Here is a 19,434-nt window from a genome sequence, read left to right as displayed (position 1 = left end):
GGATCATCTAGTCCAACCTCCTGCAGTGCAGGAATATGCAGCTGTCCTTTAAGGGAATTGAACCTGCAACATTGGCGTTGTCAGCAGCATGCTCCTGTTTAGCACATGCCTTGCCAATCAAGAGTTCTCTGCCTTCAGTTGGACAGCCAGTCATTAATGCTTTAGGTCTGGGTCTTTGCAGTATTGTTCTGAGTGGGCCAAACAGCTTTCTGAGCTTCTGCAACAGACCAATCAAACTAAATCCTTCTCTGGTTGCTCATATTGCACCAAATATGCAGCTCTTCTTCCAGTGAGATCAGTAGCAAAGCCCCCTTTGATTTTAACAGGGGCACAATCCACAACCCCTTCCCCACCAAAACACCCCCCCCCTAATTTCTTCACTCTAATTCGTCACTCACTACTCCTACTTGCAGCTTTTGCAGATTGTGTTATCAGGAAGAAGCATATAGCATGAGTGCTTGGGTGCACACAGATACATTACTACGTGCAGAGTGCTAAAGAGCCAAGTACAGGAAATTACCACCCTGAATATGCATTCACACAGAATGACGCATGTGTGCACACACACAAACATGCAGAGCCAAGGCCTTCGGCAAGCCATCTGATTACAATCAGCATTTTGTGGAGTGATAGCTCATCAGACAGCCGGCTTCATGTTCTGTTATAGCAGAAGATATTCCTAACTAGCAACATTAGCAAAACAAACACAAAAGGACAGAGCAACTCCTCTTGCTGCAAAAGGGCTAGAATGTTTCTGGCACCTTAAGCTGATGATGAGGAGCGAGAATCAAAAGGGCCTGATTTATAAATATGAAATAATTCAGTTCCGCCACTAATCGTCCAGGTTAGCAAATCTTGGAAGCACAGTTGCAGTACTGGACCTGTCTGCTGTTTGGATGTTCCAGCTCAGAAACAGAGGAGATTGCTCAGAACAAGAACGTTATGGGAGAAAAGTAAAAACACTTTCAACCTGCTGCAGTGGAATAGGGCAGAGGTTCACATCAAATCTTCAAGAGCAGTAAGACCTGGCCCTACAATTAGACAAAGTGAAGAGACTGCCTCAGGTGGCAGATACTGGGATGCAGGGGCAAAAGCAGCAGCCTTTGGTCATTCTGCTCTGGTGGAAAGATACGTGTGCCATTATCTTACTTTACATGTAAAGTAAGTCACCACCAGTGAGATTAAATACAATAAGCCAATTTCACACTTTGTGTGTGTCTTTCGGCATTCTTTATAAAGCTAAAGGTTCAAAAAATGTTGAAGGCTTATTTGACTTTCTACCAGCCAAGCTTGAACATAGTGTGTCATTGAGATGCAGGGACTAACAACAACTGTACACAGCTCTCAAATTATTTACAGCCTTATGGTCAGGCAGAAAGGTTTAGATGGGGACATGTGAGACCGAGGTTCATGTCCTTGGTCAGCCATGCTGCTCGCTGGGTGGCCTTGGACAAGTTAAAATCCCTCAAAGGAGAACTGCACATTACACAAGGCAAATGTGGACAGAGAAGAGAAACAGCAGTTGGGAAGGCAAACTTATTTCTGCCTTACCCACTGATTCTCCCCAGGGGAAATGCCCCCATTTTAAAATCCTTTCCAATCTCTGAAACCAGAAGTATGACTGGCAAGAGAGAAAATGGTCATAGGAGTCATTTCTGGGAAGAATTGATGGGCATGGAATGAACGAAGCAACCCTGACCACCAGCTCTTCACTTCTTTCTGATTGCAATGGTATTAATTGTGGGTTGGGAGCACACATTTGCTCAGCAGGAATGGAAGAAAATTTTATTTGGTCTGTATTTTTAAGTGATGTGATCTAATTCAAACCTTCTGCACTAATATATGAATCAGAACATAATTATCCTTCAGATTTTGCACATTTCCAAATTTTGTGAAACACTTCTTGGTTCAAAAAATGTACCAAAGTGGATTTTAAAATGTGGATTTTGGGATCAAATGTATGTAGAATTATTATTGATTGATTGATTAAATTTGTATACCCTTCATCCATAGATTCCAGGGCGGTTCACAATATAAAAATACAACATAAAAACACAAAGCACATTGAGATAAGGTACTTATTTAAATACTTATTTTGTGATAAAATGCATACCTAAGTATGTTTGTAAATATATATTTCAATATAATCATGGTAGAGAGGGGAGAGTATGGCGTCCTGTTATGCAAATGAAAGTCATATTAGTGCAGTTATTTAGCTGAAAACTAACCATGATTTTTAATTATTTTTCAGCACTTGTGAATAGTAACAATGAGCTGAAGAGAAACTCAAAAGAAATGGTTGTGACATTATATCCTATCATGCTTCATGTACTGGATTCTTTGATACTATTCCATTAATTGTGAACATAAATCACTGGCTTTAGATTTGGGCATCCAATGCAAGAAAAATGTGATTGTGGCTCTTCCTAAAGCTACGCCAAAACTCTAAAGACCTGCGGATATTTCCTGAACTACTGACTAACTGGGGTGCATTTAAGGATACAATTGATTTTTATGAAAGCACCTGCATTCCTCTGACAACATAAAACAAATAACTCTAAAATACAGTGCTTGAGTGTTTTGACTGAAGTATACATAAGCCACGCTCTCTGCCAGCATCGTCTTCTTTCAGTAAGGAATTACAAAACAAAGTACAGAGAAAGGTCTGAAATCAGTATTGGAATCCAACTGCTTCTATTAGAAGCAGTAAAATGATGCAAGGTTTCGACACATTATTTGGCTCAATAGAAATGTAGCTATCACAATTTGGCATGCATTTTTATTGAATAAAGAGAGTTTGCTTTAAAAAGCAACTCCACCTTCCATTCAAGGAGGCAATGGCTCTGTTGTATGTGTGTGCATTTTTGCACGTGCGTGCACACACTTGTTATGTGTATGTTTCATTACCATATGTCTCAGGAGCACAGATCGGCTATCAGCAGCAGGAGAAGAGTGTATGTGTGAGATGCCTGACCTCGTTCTTCAGTGCCGAGGGCCTGTGGGTTTGGTCGAGGAACAGGAATTCCCTGTACAGACACTGAGTCTGCTGAAGGAGACAGGAGAGGAGCCGCCACAGAAGAGGACTTTGTTCATTGCCACCAAGGAAAATGTACACAACAGACACACACACACACACACCATGGAGAAATGAAAATTTTCTAAAGTACCCTCCCCTGGCATAAAACATAAGGACTTTATTTCCTTAAAAGGGAGAAGCGGATGTGTGTGCAATACAAATTAGCTGAGACTAAGGGTATTTTGTGAAACAAAATGTATCTGAGAGCCAGATCGGATATTACCGTAATCTCTACAAGCTTGATATCCATAGCCAGGTCACTGAAACAAGATCAGAGTGGATTGACAATGTATAATGAACCCTTAAAAAAAAAAAATCAGAACATGTATTAGCCATCACATCTGGGAATGGGAATTTGGATTTTTCTTTCATCTCATCAAGAAAGGTAGCTGCTATCTCACAGCTATGCAGAGCATAAAGTTAGTTGCAAAAGAATGTTCATCTGATCTGAGGTTGTATTTACCTAGTTTTAAGACTTGCTAAGGAACAGATGATTGTTATTATGTGCTCAAATGTATAACTACAGAATTCAAAGAGGGTGTACTCCCCCTCCCACAACTGTATATCCATGAACTAGTCTTGTCACAGAAGATTATAAAAGCAAAGAATTACTGTTAGCAAGTTAATTTTCTTTTCTTTTTTTTTTGCACGTGCAATTTCACATTTTATTTTTTTTTAAATGATATTTATTAAGGTTTTCCAATTACAACAAAAAAAACAAAAAAAAACAAAACATCCAATTTTAAAATCTTTTTCCCAATAACATCTTTCCGGGACTTCCCCTCCCCTCCCCCTCTTGTATTCCAATTCTTACAAATAAACAAATAAATTCAACAAGTTCTCATCCCAAATTTAAACTTATTATCATTGACCCAATTTTAAAAATATTTTCCCATCCCCTAAAATCGACCTGTTCCCTTCCACGAGTTCCCCCCTTTAATATGCAATACAGATTAAAATAGAAAAAGGTAAAAAAATAATTTTACACCCTTTGGATTCCAAATTTCCCTCCCCCCTTTCCTGGTTGCGTTCCCAATGTTCCTCAACGTCTGATGTCTTCCTGGAGTTCCCACATCTCTCTAAGCCATAGTCCTTTACCAGTCATCTTTAATTTTGAATGTCCAATCTTGGAAGGAATCTGTCTCAAAAAAGGCCCATTTCTTCCATCCAGATTTTTATATCTAGGAGTAAAAACTCCAATTTTATTTCTTTAAGCCTGTCAAATCTGGATGTCTCAAATGTTCCCACTTCCAGCTTTGTCCAGTTCTTATTATTTTTGTTATTCTTGTTGATCTCACTCCTCCCTTTTTTTTTTTTTTCCTGCTCTCCTGCACAAATGTTCTAATTCCAAAAGCTTCTAATTCCTCTGCAGAGGCTTGTTATTCAGGAACAAAACATTACGTCAAGTCCCTTTCATTCTTCAATAGATAAATCTATTGTCTCCTTTAGTGTGTAGACCTCTGTAGACAAAATAGTGTTCCATTTCTGCAGTTTCCCAGGAGATAGAAAGTTCTGGTCAAATTCCACGCCAACAATACTTGTAATATCCCTCAGCTCCTCTAGGTGGTTTGCAATAACCGAATTCCCTTCCAGATCACGTCCACCAGTCAAAATAACTTGTTATTCCTTATTTAAAACAATTTGTATCCAATTTGTAACAAATGTAACCGGCAAAGTCCTCGTAACAAAGTTCTCTATTTTATTCTTCCGCTTTGACAGCTCTTTGACAGCTGTCAAAACCTCTATTTCTCTTCTCCCGGCGCTCTCACAAATCGCTCCCAGGGTTCCGGGGGGGGGGGTTGCTTTTTAATTCAATTCAATTCCACTTTTCTCCTCCAGCTCAGTCTTATAATTTTCCCTCGCGAAGTTAATAACTTTGTCAAAGTAGAGTTGCACTCGATCTTAGTTGTCAAATCCTTTGCTTTAACTCTTCTACAACAGGGGGGGGCTGACTTCCCTTTTGCGCCTCCCCCGCTCGCTCCAAATTTTTAAAAAAATTTATCCCCCTTTTTAGTCCAGGTTCCGATTACTCACGGGTTATTCTTTTAAGTCCAGATTTTCAATAGAAGAAGTCAGCGCTCTCCATCGAATGGCATGCGGCTTCGCTCAGCAGGGGAAGCGGAGGACTCAAAGCACCACCCCCCGTCACCCGCTCCGCAGCCTTTAAAAAGGCTCCTTCGCGGGTCGGGGGGCGCAAAAGGTGCCAGCTGAGTCACCATGTCCATGGGTTTCAGCGCCCATGGTTTTTGAGGGTCCCCGCGTCGCCGGCGCGGTAGGACCCAGCCCCTGCCGAGCAGGCTCCCTCCGGAGCTCGGAGGGAGTCCGCCATTCGGCGATGGCGCCAACCCGGAAGCCCAGCAAGTTAATTTTCAAAACTACAGCATCTCTCATTGAGTATTAAGGATGGGGATAAATTTATTTCAGTTCTCATTTACAGGAGAACCTATGAAATTTGCATTTCCTAAAACAAACAAAAATGCAGCCAATCTTCAAAATTCACAGTACTCTGAATTTTGCAATGCAGTTCCACAGCCAAGTAAAGTGTACAAAAATGCACACATTGGGGCTAAAGTGTGCATAAAAATGCATTTATGTTTACAAAAATAGCATAAAAATGCATTGTTTTAGTGAAAAGTGCTTGCAATAATGTATATATTAAGGAAAATCTGCTGGTGAATTTTCATGAGAACTGAAAAAAAAAGAATAAATCACAAGCTGATGTGGAAATGTGCACAACTTGTTTTTAAGATTGGGGAAATGAGAAATTGAGTGAAACCGCAAATGACAGATCTCAGTTATTCAGCATTTCTTAAGGTACAGAAAGCACAACCTAGGAAATACTAATTGGTTGCAAGTCCCATTGAAACCGATGGGGTTTAGGTTACATGTTATTTACAGCCTGATCCTATGAATATTTACTTAAAACTAAATCCCACTTAATCAGGCACAAGGATACAACCCCATGAATTCTCTCAAGGGGGCTTACTCTTGAGTGAGGTTAGAACAGCAGCAACAGTGAGTTTTTCATGCACAGGAAATTTTATTGGAAGAATCAGGCAGAGCATAGTCTGTACGATAATAAGATTGTGCTCATACCAAAATAAAACAATTCTTCTTCTGCAAAAAAAGAAATGGAAGCAGCAACTAGCACTGACAATTGCTGACTTTCTGACATGCAAACACTGTAATGATATTTGCAGCCTTTTTGTAATGGCAGTACCCACAGAAAATCCAACTGGCCTGGAACAGATATATCCTTTATGGAAAAAACTGTGGCTTATATTTCCTTTTGGAGAGTTTCCTTATTAAATAACAATTTTCAAGAGATGTTAAGAGAGTATGGTCAAGTGACAAATCCTTTACTATGTATTTCCATTTAGCGTGAAGTGTGTTCCTATTCAGGATCACCAGAGCAGACGTCTTTTTTTGATCTAGTGCCTATGGTAACCCCTGAAAGAATTGGTGCTGTTATAATGGCTGGGAGTTGAATTTTTTTTTTTAATTTTTTTTTTTAGGCAGCTAAGCCTTAAAAAAATAAAATAAAACTTGCTTCCCTTCCATGCTGAGCTTGTCAGTTCTCCAGAGCAATGCTGTGAAGTGTATTATTCCACCTCCTCCAAAAGCAAAACACATGAACCAGTTCCATTGCATGAAGAGTAGTTTTGATTCAAACAAGTGAATCTTTATCTGGTTACAATTATACATATATAAGGAAGGTTATAAATCTAAGATGGCGATCCAGTGCCATAAAAATCAATGTAAAGTTTGATCTGACTTGTGTCCTATGTTCCTAAACTATTCATAACAATGATGTAGAAAAGGCTGCCTTAGGCAGTAATCCCATACACACCTATCTAGAAGTAAGCCCCATTGATCTCAGTGAGACTCATTTCTGAGCATAACTTTGCTATGGGACTGTGCCCTGGCTGCATGGAACATCACCCAAGCAAATTATTTTGGGTTGCCTATCATCACATGAAAATATACACCCAGGAATCCATTGTCGCATAAAGCTAAGAAACATACTACTACTACTACTACTACTACTACTAATAATAATAATAATAATAATTTATTATTTATACCCCGCCCATCTGGCTGGGCCTCCCCAGCAACTCTGGGCGGCTTCCATAGAAACCAAAAATACACTAAAATATCACACGTTTAAAATTTCCCTGAACAGGGCTGCCTTAAGATGTCTTCTGAATGTCAGGTAGTTGTTTATCACTTTGACATCTGCTGGAAGGGCATTCCACAGGGCGGGTGCCACTACCAAGAAGGCCCTCTGCCTGGTTCCCTGTAGCTTTGCTTCTCTCAATGAGGAAACCGCCAGAAGGCCCTCGACGCTGGACCTCAGCGTCCGGGCAGAACGATGGGGGTGGAGACGCTCCTTCAGGTATACTGGACCAAGGCCGTTTAGGGCTTTAAAGGTCAGCACCAACACTTTGGTGCTCGGAAACGTACTGGGAGCCAATGTAGGTCTTTCAAGAGCGGTGTTATATGGTCTCGGCGGCTGCTCCCAGTCACCAGTCTAGCTGCCGCATGCTGGATTAGTTGTAGTTTCCGAGTCACCTTCAAAGGTAGCCCCACGTAGAGTGCATTGCAGTAGTCCAAGTGGGAGATAACCAGAGCATGCACCACTCTGGCAAGACAGTCCGCAGGCAGATAGGGTCTCAGCCTACGTACCAGATGGAGCTGGTAAACAGCTGCCCTGGACACAGATTTGACCTGTGCCTCCATGGACAGCTGTGAGTCCAAAATGACTCCCAGGCTGCACACCTGGTCCTTCAGGGGCACAGTTACCCCATTCAGGACCAGGGAATCCTCCACACCTGCCCGCCTCCTGTCCCCCAAAAACAGTACTTCTGTCTTGTCAGGATTCAGCCTCAATCTGTTAGCCGCCATCCATCCTCCAACCGCCTCCAGACATTCACACAGGACCTTCACCGCCTTCACTGGTTCTGATTTAAAAGAGAGGTAGAGCTGGGTATCATCCGCATACTGATGAACACCCAGCCCAAACCTCCTGATGATCTCTCCCAGCGGCTGCATGTAAATGTTGAAAAGCATGGGAGAGAGGACAGAACCCTGAGGCACCCCACAAGTGAGAGCCCAGGGGTCTGAACATTCATCCCCCACCACCACTTTCTGAACACGGCCCAGGAGGAAGGAGCGGAACCACTGTATGACAGTGCCCCCAGCTCCCAGCCCCTCAAGACGGTCCAGAAGGATGTTATGGTCGATGGTATCAAATGCCGCTGAGAGATCCAGCAGAACTAGGAAACAGCTCTCACCTTTGTCCCTAGCCCGCTGGAGATCATCAACCAGTGCGACCAAGGCAGTTTCAGTCCCATGATGAGGCCTGAATCCCGACTGGAAGGGATCCAAATGGTCCGCTTCTTCCAGGCGTGCCTGGAGTTGTTTAGCAACCACTCGCTCAATCACCTTGCCCAAGAATGGAAGATTTGAGACTGGGCGATAACTGGCCATCGTGGCCGCATCTAAAGATGGTTTTTTAAGAAGCGGTTTTATAACCGCCTCTTTCAGCGGGTCTGGGAAGGCTCCCTCACGGAGGGAAGCATTCACCACCTCACGAAGCCCATCGCCCAGTCCTTCCCGGCTAGCTTTTATAAGCCAGGATGGGCAAGGATCCAGTAGACAGGTGGTTGGTTTCACTCGTCCAAGCAGCCTGTCCACATCCTCGGAGGTAACAGATTGGAATTGATCCCACGCAACTTGACAAGACAAAACTCTAGCACTCTCCCGCCCCGGCCCTGCTCCCATGGTGGAGTCTATTTCTTCCCGAATCTGAGCGATTTTATCTGCAAAAAACTTTGCAAAATCATTGCAGGAGATCATGTGGCCCGTACTGGGCCCCGATGTTGCAGGTGGTTCCGCTAAATTGTGAACCACCTGAAAAAGTCTCCTGCTGCTGTTTTCTGCAGATGCAATAGAGGCAGTGAAGAAATACTGTTGTACAGATAAGACATTCTTCATCTCACTCTGCATTTGCCTTGTCCCAAGGGCAGCTATGGTTTTTTCAGCAACCAAATATGCCCTCAAGTATTCTTCAGGGCAAACTAACCATGATAGGCTCTATGACAATTATAGATTTTGTGTAATTCACATATAACTGATTGCCCAATAACTAACCAGTGTAAGCTTTTATGTAATACTGATGTCATAATTCTGGGGTTCCACAGAGAGCTCCCCCTCTGACCAATAAGAGTAAATGTCAACTGTACTGGCTTTTAGGGATACTTCAGACATGATCCACTTCCTACATGCACAAGACATAGCAAGCGTGTCATGTGTAGATTATCATGTGATGATCACACATAGTCCTTTTCACTGAAAACCTGGGCTGGAAACTGCTACTGGAGGTGGCTATTGGAGGTGGCTACCACATTTACAACAACTAATTACATAGCAAAATTGACCCTTCTGATGTTGTGGAATGTAACTGTCTTCTGTATGCCTGTAAGCTTTTTCCAACACAGAAGTGTAGGCAATCCAGCATGTTTGATGCATGCATTCATTTACTTATTTATGGCATTTACACCCTGCTTTTCATCTGGAAAAGCTGTGCATTTTTGTGAATGGTCATACCTGAATCGCAGTTGAATCACAGAATCCTTTAACAAGAACAATGACAAAGAGTTATGAAATGTGTAAAAGAAAATTGTCCACAGATTCAGACAAATGTCGGACTTGTCCGATGACAAAGGCTGACAAAATTTCATAGATTCATCTTATGACAGTTCTTTTGTGTAAGGCATGGTATCTAAGAACAGCACTCGAGGTGATGAAATTTAAGAAGGGGCGAGAGAGGAAACAGTAAAATGTTGAGTGTGTCTGATGGAGGTTCGATACGTAGCTCTGAACAAGAATGTATCTGATTTCTACTGCCATTTAAGCTCCATTGAGCCCTCGCTGCCTGTCTCTTAACAACAAATATTAGGCATTACTATTTACAGACATCTCTCAAGGAGCCTCAGATAACACATTGATAGTGCGAGGACAGTGTGTACTTTCAGCAGCTGAGAATTATTCATTTTAATGAAAGACTAGGTTATACATCTGCAGTATTTTATGGCTGATGCTTTAATGGCTATGCAAAATATTTCCTCAGGAAACTACGTTAGGAAATGGCATAGCCTGGCAGAGTTGCAGTAGATGCCTTGGTTTTGAAACGTAGCAAAGCAGAACAAGGGAAACAAGGAAAAAAGACCATGTCCACTTCTAGACAACCTGTTCATTGAGCACTGATCCTGATTGGCTTGTGCATAGTGGTTATGGGTAGATTAGACAACACCAGTTATTTATTGAGCCTTCATTCTGATTTATGGGGCAGTTATAGGAAGTGGCACCAAGCACTATTTAACACTTTGCAGGATATTATTGCCCCACTGCTTTCCGTATCGCAAAGAGTCCATTTTGAATGGAGGGCGGGGGTGGAAGAAGTGAGCTTGATGCACAAGAGCTCTTTAATTGTGCAAGCTGAATTTGCTGATATGTGATTGGATCCTACCCAAAAATAGTGACAATCTCGAAGCACACAATATATCTACAGGTAAAACTCGCCTATCCGCCCTCTATGCTGTGGTTATTTGTATGCTGACCTTTTTTCTTCCTTGCACCACTAATTGACCTTGCTGTGGTTCATTAATGTTTGCCGTATTCAGAGCCAGAAAGGAATTTTCCTGCAAACAGATTGGCCCCGTTTGGATGTTTTGCCTTCCTCATAGCAAATATTCACAACTTTTGGTGGATAAGGCATTAGGTGCAATCATTAGTCTAATATCGGGTTGGGGTGAAGTGGTGCATCACCCCTATGCAACCAGCTGCGATGACACGGTACCCCATTAAAGGGGTCTAGTGGGAAGACTCTGTCCAGAAGCCAAGCATGGGGGCGGACAGGCCATAGAGCTTCTGGCAGTGGCCTCAGGGGGCCAACTAGGTAGACCCACATTTTGAGGAGGTCCCCTACTCACAAGCACAACCTGGCTCATGCATCAGCCATTTAACTAGAGGCTGACAATGGATATACACCCAATGCCTGAGCCAAAGCTTACCTACAACTGTAATCAATAAAACTTGTGTCCAATTTTAAATCCCAGAATGTTGTATTGTGCAGTTTGTTACCCTATCATTGTCTAGGCCTTTGTGGGGGTCATTGCAAGTTGGTCCACAACAGAATAAATATCTACTGTGCTTGCTTCTGTTTTTGCATGAGCGTTGTAGAGGTTGATACATGAATGTCCATGGTCCAAGACGCCTCTTGTACAAAGCTAAAGTCCATCTCAACTTTCCTCCTTTTCCATTTTATTTTGCTGAACTAATTGGAGCCACCTGCTAACGTGATTCAGGAATAATTACACTGTCTCTTAATTGAGGGGGTTTAGTACCTGAATCAAGGGTGACTCAACAGAAAACCTCTGTCATTACTGCCATGTAATTCTACACCAAAGCCAAACTTTCCTTTGCCCTGTAGAGCAATGTTTTAAAATATTTAAATAGTGTGCTCACTTAGGCTGCTAATTGCCTTTCTGTAGATTCATCCCAAACAATTCTATATCGAGAGAGTAAAATTAATCCAATGTCACTCTCATAGATACACAGAATAAATAGAAAGGGGAACTCTGGATTTCTAAACAAAATTAATTCTCTTCATATGGAAAAAAATTAGCAGCTTGATTTCTCTTGCTATTTAGCTGCTGTTACTTGATGAAAACATTTTGATTCTTCTTTTTCTTTTTTTGGGTACCTTAATAAGAACTAGCTTATACTGAGTCAGGCCATTGGTCCCTTTAGTTCAGTAGTGTCTACACCAGAGTTAGCCAATGTGGTGCTCTCCAGATGTTTTGAACTCCAACTCCCATTATCCCTGATCATTGGCCATGCTGGCTGGAGCTGATGGGAGTTGTAGTTCACAACATCTGGAGGGCACTGAGTTGGCTACCTCTGGTCTGCACTGACTAGTAGCAGCTCTACTCTATCTGGAGACCTTGAACCTCAGACCTTCTGAATTCAAAGTAGATGGTTTACCACTGAGCTGTGGCAGAAAGATGCAGCTTCATTTCTACATCACACCCTGAACTATGGCGTCTTTCACCAGGGAACAATGGACCAGCCTGGGTTTCCTATTATGTTAATTAAGTAACATGAATAAGTGGGCCATTTTTGTAGGCGCACCCGGTGCAGCTGTACTAATTGAAAATAATGAAATATGTGGGTTAATGCATGAATAGACTTATATGCCCCAATCTGGCATATAAATGCTCAGAGTCTGCACAACTTTTCCATTCATTTACTTGGGAATTGCTGGAGGTTAATGATGTTGAGAGGATGCACAATTGTGGATTGAGGCCTGGAGAAAATGCTATACATTAATTTTAACAAAAATAGCAGGAGGTAGAAAATTGAAAGAGTTAAAATGTGTGTTTTCATGTAATAGAATATTGGGGTGTTAATTAGCAAAGCTTATCCAGAATTCCAATATCTTGATTAAAACCCTTTTTTATTATTCATTGCATTTATAATCCCACCTTTTTCTCCAAGTGGCTCAAGGTAGCATCCATGCATCTTCCCCTCCCAATTAATCCCAACACCAATCCTGCGAGGTAGGTTAGACTGAGAAGCAATGACTGGCCCAAGGTCACCCAGTGAGTTTCATGGCTGAGTCAGGATTCAAACTCTGGTCTCCCAGGTCCAACACTCTAACAACTACAGCACAATCCCTCTTTTTTCAAGTAAGAGTAATAAACATTAATTTGTAAGAAGGAAAACAAAGCTATGAGTTCACTGGTAGGATAATATAGCCATGAACACTGCTATAATGAAGGAAAGTAAATGGTTGTAAAATACTATTTTTGCTCTATAACTGCAGCAAAAGGTAGTGAAGAACATGATTCCCTCCCACATTCATTTTCTGAAGAAATATTATTCTGAGCTTGCTCTACCTCTGTTATCTCAGATGAGTGAATTTATCCAGATCTGTGTGTAGCTGTCTAGTATATCCTTTCTGTATCATAGTTTCTATTTCTTGGAGGTGCATCTGATTGGCCCTCCATTTTCAGCTTGTAAAATGAGAACACATTACATCATATGATGCGTATGTGCCTAAGCAAACTTACAGAAAGATGCCTATGGACCATCCTTGCTCAGAGCTGTTGACTCTTCTTATAAACTTGCTGCTAACTGCTAGTGCAGGCTTGCATGCTCCTTCTCCTAATACTAGGGCTTGACAGTAATATATACTCAGCATGCTGGAAAAGGTGGTACTTAAATAAATTGGCACAAGCAAAGCATGTAAAGCCTGGAAGGGGTTTCCATCTGCACCAACAGCTGCCCATATTTTTATATACAGTCGTTACAAGATTTCCCACTCCCCACCCTAGTGAAATGATTTAAGTTGCATTCAAGATTCCAGTGAGTTTGTGTTTTTGTTATCATCCCATTCACCTCCTCCTTTAAAAAAAAGAACTGGTCATTTGCAGTTCAGAGGCTAATCTATTTCTATTGTTGTATGCATATTCAAATGCCCCATTCAACCAAAATAATTTGAATTGGAGTGTTAGTGTGAAAAACTAACACTCCAGGTTTATTTATGACATTCTCTGCCAGAATATGGGACATCACACCTAGTAACTTCTGTGACTTGTTTGTTCATTTCAACAGAACTAGCACAGGAGTAGATTATTTATCTATTATTTTTATTTGTTCTCCTTCCTTTCAGCCAAAAAAGACTCCCAAAGAAGCTTGTAAGGTTACATATCCATTAAAAAGAAGTAGTTCCTACCCAGAGACATATAATCTAAAAAGGGAAGGAGGAGGAAATAAGCAAGCTTAGGTTCAAATTCTGAGTTACAAGTTGTTTTCTTAACCAGCTGAGATGGAAAAGTTCAAGGAGAGGAGGCACCAAAAATTTCTGGTCTGTTGGCTGCATCAGCAGAGTAGTCCCGCATCCCTTTTCCCTTTTCCTGTGCTGCAGCTTCCAAGTGACACTTGGAGGCGGATCCTGGCTTTTTAGTGGAGAGGAAAGTGGCCCTGCATCACTTCTCTCCCCTCCTCTATTGCAGCCTGATACAGTGACAGTGGCTTTCCAAGGGGTACTTGATGCACAGAGGAGCCTGGTTTATGTCAAGGATGATTCTGGCACTGGGGCTGTATTTCTGGCGCTGGTGCCAAGTTTACTTATGCAACTGCCTTATAACTGAATCAGACCAATGGAACCATGGAGCCACTGAACTGTGAAGTCTCTGCTACACATTAACAGAAATCTGTCCCATTCATCCTTTTCATGTTAATCAGGAGCACTTTTCTACCCACGCTTTGAGGATATATTTTTTTGTAGCTAACATGTAATTTGGCCACCGCAAGCATGGCTTCTGATACCGAAAGAATACTACTGCTTTGGGGCACTTTTCTTGCAAGGAAAACAATTTAAGTGATCTAATAACCCGTCTGCTGATCCTGTTTGCACATTAAAGGAAAGCGCTCACACTGTACTCAGAGAGCAATGTTTGTTTGTTTGTTTAAAAAAGAAAAACTTCAGAAAGCCAACAGGGCAGGACCATAAATTGTGTAAAAGTAGTGATACACGACACCTCAATCTCCATGAGCAGTGCAAGATTCCAAGGTGTGCAGGCTTGCTTACCAGGGTCTGTTTTCCCTTTGGGGACAATGTGGCACAGAGGAGACTGTGGTGTCTTAATGAAATATAGTTTTATTTACACATATATACAGCCTGCACCTAGATGGAGGGATTGCAGAGCATTCACATCCTACAAGGGTCTGGCTTCGCTCTTAAGGGCAGCATTGGATTCAGAGGACAGCAATAAGCCATCCTCTGTGTCTCTCAGTTCCAGCCTGCCACACTCAGCTCACATGGAGTTCTGCCCCTCTTTCTCAGTCTCGCTGCTGACTCCAAGGACCTTCCCCTAGCCTACGCCTAAACCTGGCCTTTGGCTCTGCCTGCTAGTACTCAGCAAAGAAGGGGCCCTGCTCCCCCTTGCCTAGCAGTCTTGCCCTCTGATGGTTTCCTTGATGGTCCATCACTGGCCTTTGTCCCGTGCTAATGGCCCATCCAGCTAGCTCTGCTGAGCTGCTTTTAGTATCACTAAATCCAGGGGCACCTTAAAGCCCAACTAAGTTAGTTCTTGGTATGAGCTTTCGTGTGCATGCACACTTCTTCAGATACTTCAGATTCTTCAGTGTATCTGAAGAAGTGTGCATGCACACGAAAGCTCATACCAAGAACTAACTTAGTTGGTCTTTAAGGTGCTACTGGAAGGAATTTTTTTATTTTTTTTATTTTTTTATTTTGTTTTGACTATGGCAGACCAACACGGCTACCTATCTGTAACTAAATCCAGGGGGTTTAATCAAACCTTGGTTAATTTTAACTTTTACTAAATCCAGGAATTATTGGGAATCTGCCCTGCCTTCATAAAAGCAGATTGTTGCCCTGATTATGACATATCAAATTGCTCTGCTAAATTGCCCATTTCTGCTGCTGTTTCTCTCCTTCTATAATCATGCCTCAATTTTTTAATCAGGTCCCCTTTCTTTTGGGGGTAAAATTACTGCTTCTCTGTGCTCTGAGAACCATTTGAATCTTTCTGTCTACCTTTTTTCCTTCTCCCATTCTTATATATTTAAATTTATTTACATTTTACTTCTGAATTAGCTGCATCTACATTATCAGGAGAGAGAAAGAGCATGCTCTGCTAAATTTTAATGCTAGGTAGTTGGGTACCATTAAGATATACTTCCTTTGTACAAATTGTGTGTGTGTGTGCATGTGCTCATGAAGATATTGAGAATGTAGGGATATGAATGTTGTACAGTTTCTTATTTTATAGAACCTAAAGTTTGTCAACAGTTGTGAAGGACGATACAATGAAGGATTCACAAGGAGGATGTCTAGACAAGGAGATACGATCAACCTTAAAACAGAATCACCTGGAGCCAAATTGTACCAGACACAGATGGAGCACAATAATATGGGACGTTCTCCCAAGCAAGCTGCATCAAAATGAATGGGAACTATGCAACCATTTCAAAAAGCCCAGTCACAAGTTCCCAAGGGTATGGTGTAGTGGTTAGAGTGTTGAACTAGGACATGGGAAATAAGGGTTCGAATCCCCACTAAGCCATGAAGCTAACTGGGTGACCTTGTGTCAGCCACCATCTCTTAGCCTAACCTACAGTACCACACAGGGTAGTTGGGAGGATAAAATGGGGAGGGAGAGAATTATGTATGCCTCCCTCAGAGGAAAGGGCAGGGTATAAATGTCATAATGAAATAAATAATAAAGGTAGCCCAAGTAATTTTCCAGTGCATTATCTTTTGGCAGCCACGAAATCTCTGACACACCCCAAATTCTTTTTTCCCCACCCCAAGTCTTCTCCTACTTTTATCCTGCATGCACCTCTTCCCTTCCTCCGTGTTTTGGTACAAGAGAGCAGTGCAGCAGCAGACCAATCCCATCTAATGCCACAAAACGTTCCCTTCTGCCCTAAATCACTGCAGCAGTTGGAAATGGTTATCATGAGCTTACCTGGCTCCATGAGTCACAGGCCCCTCCCTGTCTCCAGAGACGCAGCCTTGGAGCAGGCTGCCACGCGCCTGCTGCACCTGATTGTCTCATCGGCACATTCCAGCTAACAAAGGCGGACGAGCTGAGGCAGAGCCCGGGACACTGATACACTTGTTCTATCCCCACAGGTGTAGCAGCCTCCTGTTTTGAAAGCTCCTGGGTGTAGGCGTTGGGAGCCACATTCTTTCTTTCATTTGTACTGGAACAGCCGCCAACAGCAACACTTAGAGCAGAAACACAGACTTTATGTATGAAAGGAGACAGTGGCATAAAATCACTGCCTCCCCCCCCCTCCGCCAATCCCATTTGATTTTGTTGTTCATCTGTTACCCCCCACCTGACATCTTCCTGGCATCAGGAAGTCCAGCTAGAATACCTTAAACATTAACTGAAATCAGCAACATGGATCTTCTTACTAAAGGAGGGTGCCATGGTGTATATCCCCTCATGTGCACACTGTTGGTCTATGAATTCCTTCCTCCAGCAACTTTTTGGGGGAACTTAAGGTCACCAAAGCACTACAGAAATAGGCAGTAGAAACCACCTGTATCTTATTCCATGGGCTAAAGTAAAAAATTATAATAAATCCACTCATGTTTTTGTCTGGTCCTTGATGCCTAAGCTTTTGCAGAATCAGGCTTTGGAGATGGTGGAGAGCTTCTGGGGCAGAAGATACAGGCTGCTGCAAAATATGTAGGATAGACAGTGGGGACTGGTTGGGCCCACTGGGACTGGTAGGGCAGAAGGCAGGGATAGCAACAGAACGTGGATCCAGAGCCAATGACTGGCTGTAGGTAAGAAGGTAGCAGAGGTGGATTAAGTGGATGTGAGTGGTGCACACGCATGGGGTGCTGAGCCAAGGGGGTGCCATCTAAAAGCCTAGTAAGCAAAACACTGGGCTTTGGGAAGGAGGCATGACGCTCTGTCAGGGTCCTAGAGCCCCTGTGCCTCCTTCCCAAGGCTGGGCATCTCCTTAGCTACCATCTACAGGTGGAGGTAGCAACCAATGTGTTGGAGGATACAACATAGCAATGGAGAGTCCAGTAAGACAAGACAAGGAGCAGGAGGTAGGCAGCAATGCATTCAAGTAACTTGTCATGGAGAAGCCACAGTACCTTCTTCAGGGTCACATACTTCAGTTGAGTATGAATGGTTCCTCACAGACACCCAATTTCTGGGCCCGAGAGGGTTCTGACTGGTGTTGAAATTCATAACTACTTGATTTGATGGTTGAAGCTGCCAAGCTCACAAGGTCTGGCTGTATTACAAATCCAGGGATCATTTTTTAGATATTTTCTTCTCTGACTCTGAAGTTTGAACACTGAGCCATGCTCAAATCAAGCTGAGCTTTCCCATAATTATAGCTGGGTCTTTTGGAAGAATCAATAAAAACAGAACTCAGCAGATTAGTATGCTCTTTAAAAATACTACAGTAACCCATGTGATGCCCTCCAGATACCTGGGACTGCAGCTCCATCATCCCTGACCATTGAGCATGCTGGCTGGGGCTTATAGAAGTACAACCTCTGTACAGAGCTACATGCAGTCTACAGCATGCTTTTTAAATGTCAGATAGGTTTAAGCACAGGCTAAGAGACATATGTCAGAATACTTCATCTTGTATTGGTTTTGAAGATCTTCGTAACAGTTACACCTGCCTTTAAGGTATATCTTTGCCAATCTGGGAAAGTAGATCGTAAATATCTGCTAATTTTACACAGGCATGCTTCTGTTATCTTGAACTCCCTTTGATAGGTAACCTTCAGCTCTTTTTTTGCCTGCTCTTGCAAAGAAACAAATCCAGCCCCATTTCCAATACAAGTTTAGACAACATCATTAAATTAACAGCTTGAACATTAGAAGAAGGAGAAGGAAAAGATTAGGATAATTAATGCCAAGATTATAGAACTGGGAGTGTTTTATACTGTTGGTAGGGCCACTCTTTGGGAGGCCAAATGAAAACTTTTACCACCAACTTAAAACAGGTTCTGACAGTGAACTGTGAAAAAGAATTGCTCCATGCCCTTGAAAGCCTTGGGCCAAGTTTTTAAAAGGGAAGCCTAAAGGCAGCGACTTAAAGCTGCAATCATATGCACGCTTTCCTGAGAATGAGTTCCACGGAACACAGAGGGTCTAATGTGAGGGTAGATATCCATAAGACTGCACTGCAAGGGTGTAATCCTATAAACCTGTACTTAATAGTAAGCCCAAATTAATGCATTGAGATTTATTCAATGAACTGGAGTCTAGATCATTTTCACCACCAGCCCTGACTTCTGATCTTGGGAAAATTTGATGTGAGTAGGTTCTTTTCACAGTATAGCACAAGCTTCTCTTTGGTGGCAGAACCCTTCTTATCCAACTATATCTTCCAACCCTGAAATTGCAATGATTTTGTTCTCCATAACCCAATTCCAAACGTATTGATAGCTCTCTGCATGGTGGTTGGCTTCAAAGCACATGTATAAAAGTCGTAATCTTGTGGCTGTATTCATTAAACAGCTTCCTCCATGCCCGATAAACAACATGGACAGTGCCGTCATCTGGGTCAGGTTAGTTAGGCTGCAATTCAAATAACCTTAATAAGGAAAGGATTTTGAATATCATGTCCTGGAGAGAAACAAGTGGAATCATGCCAACTGGCATTCAGGAATGGGGGGCTGAGTGCTTTCTTTTCTGTTTGTCCTAATAGGATTGCCAGATATCGAATGGCAGATATCCGAGTGACAGCTTTTCTTTTCAAAGGCTATTGAG

The 19,434-nt window shown here is 42.3% G+C and overlaps 1 long non-coding RNA gene across 2 annotated transcripts in view; it reads right to left on the bottom strand.

Annotated features, from left to right (window-relative positions):
- The window catches only part of LOC307219887, a 57,539-nt gene extending 40,774 nt beyond the window's left edge, over positions 1–16,765 (bottom strand). For both annotated transcript variants that reach the window (XR_013840639.1, XR_013840640.1), the window contains exon 1: positions 16,642–16,765. This is a non-coding gene — a long non-coding RNA (uncharacterized lncRNA). The remainder of the gene's footprint in view (positions 1–16,641) is intronic.
- Between the last annotated feature and the right edge of the window lie 2,669 nt (positions 16,766–19,434).

Source organism: Podarcis cretensis (genome assembly GCF_951804945.1).
Source record: "Podarcis cretensis genome assembly, chromosome: 7".
NCBI lineage: Eukaryota > Metazoa > Chordata > Lepidosauria > Squamata > Lacertidae > Podarcis > Podarcis cretensis.
Note: the sequence above shows the minus strand (reverse complement) of the source record. Positions and strands in the feature narration are given on the sequence as shown.